Source organism: Silene latifolia, chromosome 4 (assembly GCF_048544455.1).
Source record: "Silene latifolia isolate original U9 population chromosome 4, ASM4854445v1, whole genome shotgun sequence".
Taxonomy (NCBI): domain Eukaryota; kingdom Viridiplantae; phylum Streptophyta; class Magnoliopsida; order Caryophyllales; family Caryophyllaceae; genus Silene; species Silene latifolia.
Window position 1 is genome coordinate 103,550,523 of NC_133529.1, and position 5,255 is coordinate 103,555,777.

The 5,255-nt window shown below is 34.7% G+C and overlaps 1 long non-coding RNA gene across 1 annotated transcript; it reads left to right on the forward strand.

The window, feature by feature from the left end:
* The first annotated feature begins 3,185 nt into the window (after positions 1-3,185).
* LOC141652373 (uncharacterized) lies at positions 3,186-4,353 on the forward strand. Its single transcript, XR_012547177.1, has 3 exons — positions 3,186-3,227; positions 3,328-3,369; positions 4,305-4,353. It is a non-coding gene; the product is annotated as an uncharacterized LOC141652373 (long non-coding RNA).
* Positions 4,354-5,255: the final 902 nt, after the last annotated feature.

Sequence of the window (5,255 nt, forward strand, 5' to 3'; positions counted from 1 at the left end):
AAGAGATTTGAGAAAATGAATAAAAAACGAGAAGTAACAAAATAAAAGAAAATAAAAGACAACAACAAAAAATGAATGGAAAAAACAACACAAAACATGAAAATAAGCACCAAACGAAAAAAAAAAAAAAAAAAAAAAAAAAAAACCGAGGTGAAAAAAAAAAAAAAAAAAAAAAAAAAAGGTGGCGGCGGTGCGGTGGCGGCGGTGTGGTGGCGGCGGTGGTGGGTGGTGAGATGGTGTCGGGTGGGATAGTGGTGGGTGGTGGTGAATGAGGAAGAGAAGAATGAATGATTTATTTGGGTTTTTTGATTTAATTGGATTTTTTGGGTTTTTTGATTTAATTGGATTTTTTGGGTTTTATTTATTTATTTGGGTTTTGGGTTTTTTATTTATTTGGATTTTTTGGGTTTTTATTTTTTGGGGTTTTAGAGAGAAGATGAGTTGTGTGATATGTGAGAAAAGTGGATGAGAGGAAAAGAAGTTATAGTGAATTAGTGATTAATTAGAAAGATTAGTGAAGGAGGAGAGAATGAGTGATATTAGTACATAAACACACTTTTGGAGGTTGATCTTGGCCATCCATCTCCCTCCATCCAATGGCTCACAATAAGACTTATGGACTTATTATATCTAAGGACCTTAGTTGATCCTTCCTCATAGAGTCAAGTTCAAATGAGTCCACCTAAAATGGTGAGTCCCTAAGTCCTAATCTAAGCCATTGATCTTCTAAGATTGATGGTTGAGATTTGAAACTTTTAAGCAATTTCTAAATTGAAACTTTAATGTTTTAAAAGTGAAACTTTAATCTGTGAATGTAACTTTAATTCTTTACATATGTAACTTTAATTTTTTAAAATCACTTTATATACATTTTATATATAAAATTTTAAATTTTTTTATTTTTGAATATAACTTTAATGTTCTACGTCTGAAACTTTAATGCAAAAAAATGTAACTTTAATTTTTTAGCCCATTTTTTAATATAAAAATTTGATTTTATGAAATAAAGTAATTGGGACTTGTATTTACTTAATTTAACTAATTTTTGAATATAACTTTAATGTTCTACGACTGAAACTTTAATGCAAAAAAATGTAACTTTATTTTTTTTAGCCCATTTTTTAATAAAAAATTTTGATTTTATGAAATAATGTAACTGAGACTTGTATTTATTTAATTTAACTAATTTTTGACGGTAACTTTAATAGTATATACGAGTGAAACTTTAATGTTTTAAAGTGAAACTTTAATGACTAATATTTATTTAATTTCATAAATTTATAATTGTAACTTTAATCTTATACGAATGAAACTTTAATGCTAAAAATTGAAACTTTATTTTTTTTGGCCATTTGTAATTTTAATGGATTAACTTTAGTCCTTGTTCATGAAATGTTATTCTTTTAGGAATGAAACTTTAACCCTTGACGGTGAAATTTTATACTAAATAGGGTGATTTTGGATATAATAATTTGAATTTACATAAGTTTAGTCCTTATTCATGTCATTTCAGTCCATATCGTTAAACACCCCGCCGTTAACAACCACCGCCTTTGTCACTTTAACTGTCACACCACCAGTCACACGACCCACCACCAACAACACCTTTATTTAGATGCGGATAAGAAACACGCACCACCGCGCGCTTCTACAGGGCCATCACCACCCTTGTCGCCACCAACCGCACGACCCACCACCAACAACACCTTTCTTTAGATCCGGAAAAAAAAAAACACGAACCACGGAGCGCTTGTCGCTAACAAGGACACCGCCTAATCTGAAAGAAAAAGACAAAGGAGAGTTTATGCGGTAGAACCACCACCACACGACTGACCACTCCCAACTACCACAGCACCACCGCCACCACTCAAATTTGAAAAAAAAATAAAAAAAAAAAAGAAAGGGGAAGGAGAGGCGGCGAGAAACATCATTACCCACCGCATCTCCAACCACCACCACCAAGTATCTCAGATCTGCAAAAAAAGGGAGAAGGAGAGAGGCGGCGTGGCAGGCGGCGAGAAAGGCCAATACGCACCGCATCTCCAACCACCAACAACATCAAACTTTTTCAGATCTGAAAAAAAATAAAAAAATAAAAAAAGATATGAAAAGGGAGAGAGGCGGCGTGGCAGTGACGGGTGGTGTCGAGGCGTTTACGGCGTGGCAGTGTCGGGTGGTGCTTCAGCGTTGTTGTCGTCGGTGGTTGTGGTGAGGCATGATGTTGTGGTGGACGGAAAAGTTCAACGACGGGTTTTGTGGGGTTGGTGAGATGGGACGGAAAGAGAAAGGAAGGAAGAGAGAGAAAGGGAGGTAGAGAGAGGAGTTGGAGGAAGTTAAATGAGAATAATTAGGGTTTGTCATCTTTTATATATGCTTTTTATTTTCAGATTCAATCTTAGCCCTTGATTTTGTTATAATCTAATGGCTAAGATTAGGACTTATGGACTCATCTAAGTAAAGTGGATTCATTTGATCCTAATTATATATATATATATATATATATATATATATATATATATATATATATATATATATATATATATATATATATATATATATATAGAGAGAGAGAGAGAGAGAGAGAAGAGATCAACTAAGGTCCTTAGATATAATAAGTCCATAAGTCCTAATGTGGACGGTTGGATCAATCAAACCAATGGCCAAGATTTTGATCAAACCCCACTAAACCCCATTAAACTAATATTTTTGATTTACCTCTCTCCTCTTACCCACTAACCCATGCATGCTACACTGTTTGTCCATCAGTCCATGATCATTTCCCTCCTCATTTCCTAGACAATTCAAAACAACTTGCGGGTATTTTTCCCTCTATTTCCTGTCATTTCGTCTTCCTTTTCTTTCTTCACAATTCTGATAACTCCATTTTCATCACTACCAATTAACTCCATCCTAACAAACGCCATTTTCATCACTACAAATTAATACCAACTCGCGTGCAAACTACTTTGTCTCCATTTTTTTATAAGGTATTTTCTCCATTCCTTATTTAGTGATTTGTAGTTTGTTTTTTTGTTAATTATTGCCTTTGTTAAACTATCATAAAAAGAGTTCATTTGATTTTTCAATCTTCAATTATGGGTTTTTGATGTTTATTTGTTCAATTGTTAATTATGGTTGTGCGAGATCAAATTCGAGGTCATTTGATAATTAACAATGGTTTTGCCAAGAAAAATGCCAAGAAATCTTCCAAGAAATCTGAATCGAAGGTAAAAAATCTCGTCTTGTTGGTATAACTCTTATAGAATGATTTGTAACTTCAATTAAATATCTGTATAACTCTAATCCCAATTGTTTGTCATCTCTGAGATGGATGTTGTAGAAAGTATTGACACGGGAGTTGATATCCAGGTTAAAAGTTTTGATTTTGATTTATACGTTACTAGATGTCTAACTCTGCTTACTAGATGTATAACTTTAGTACTCAATATGTATAACTCTGGTTAATTAATGTAAAACTCTGGTTAATAGATGTATAACTTTAGTATGCAATATGTATAACTCTGGTTCCTAGATGTATAACTCTGGGTTCTAGATGTATAGCTCTTCGATTCGTGACCAACTCCTTCTTCATAATGTCAAACTCTAATTGTTATATGTATGACTATACTTCTAATTAGTTTCCATACATAGAGTTATACAATATATGCCTCTGATTATACAATTTATATCCGGATATATACAATATATAGCTAGAGTTATACAATTTATACTTTGGAGTTATACATTAGATGCCTGGACTTATACCTGGAGTTATTCCTGGAGTTATTCATTATACTGTATATGCTTACAGTTATACATTGTATGGCCAGAGTTATACATTCTATGACTAGAGTTATACATTACATGGCCAGAGTTATACTTTCTATTGCTAGAGTTATACATTTTATCGCAGTCATTTGTTGTATAACTCTGATTACATGTTGAATAACTTCTGCTGTCATAATGTATAACTGGAGTTATACAATGTATGGCCAGAGTTAGACATTCTATGGCTAGAGTTATACATTACATGGCCACAGTTATACTTTCTATTGCAGTCATTTGTTGTATAACACTGATTACATGTTGAATAACTCTTGCTGTCATAATGTATAACTGGAGTTATACAATATTTGCTTAGAGTTGTACATTTTATTCCTGGAGTTATACAATATATGCCTAGAGTTATACAGTATATGCCTAGAGTTACACATTAGATAATTTTAGTTTCAGATTGTCCACTTTTGTTATTATATGTATAACTGTACTGTTAATCTGAATCCCTTTTTGTTTGTCAGCTACAGATGGATGATGCACCAAGTACTGAGAAGGGAGCTGATTCCCAGGTTCAAAGTTTGACCCTTTTATAACTGTTGTCATTTGTTGTATAACTCTGATTACATTTTGAATAACTTTTGCTGTCAGAATGTATAACTCTTGATATTTTCTGATTAACTCTATTATCAGAATGTATAACTTTACTTATATTTTGTATAACTCTGACTATCTATTGTATTACTTTAATTCACAGTATGTCTATTTCTTTGTTCCAAATATCTCTAATTGCAACTATAGTATGTCTAATTTTGTGTGTTGTCCTTGCTTTTCCCCAGATGGTTGAGGCCAAGCCAAGGGTAAAGAGGGTGCATGAAATCACGGTTTCGTGTCGACCTCAAAGACTTGTCTCTCTCATTGAAAAGCTTAATGAGGATCGGTGTCATTGTTAAGAAAATTGGGTTTGGTGGCCTTTTGGAACTCAAGATTAGTGACTTCCCACTTGCACACGTTCACTGCTGTTCTTGGAGTCCTTCTCTCGACGGGTCATATGTGTTCAGGGCTTCGCGGAAGAAGGAGTTTATGATCAGTAAGCATAACGTGCATGACTGTTTCTTGTTACCTTTCGGACCCAATCCTCTCCCTTTGGTGCCCGTGAGCTCGCGAGAAGGGTCCAACGATCCCGAGAATAAGGAGTCAAGGACAAATGGCGGCAAGCGTGACGGGGTGGCCAAAGGGAATAGTGCAATACCCTTAGGGAAAGTTCACAAGCAACTTCTGGAGTACGAGGAGGCGGACGATCAATTTTGCCGGCTATTTGTTTTTTTTCAGTATGTCTTCATTTCTCGCACCCACCCCAAACAACGGGATAGATTGGAAGCTGTTAAGGGTCAGAGACGATCCTAAAGCCATCCCGCATTTTGACTGGTGCTCTTATATTTTGGACATGACGGTGAAAGCGGGGTCGATTGAAAAAGGGG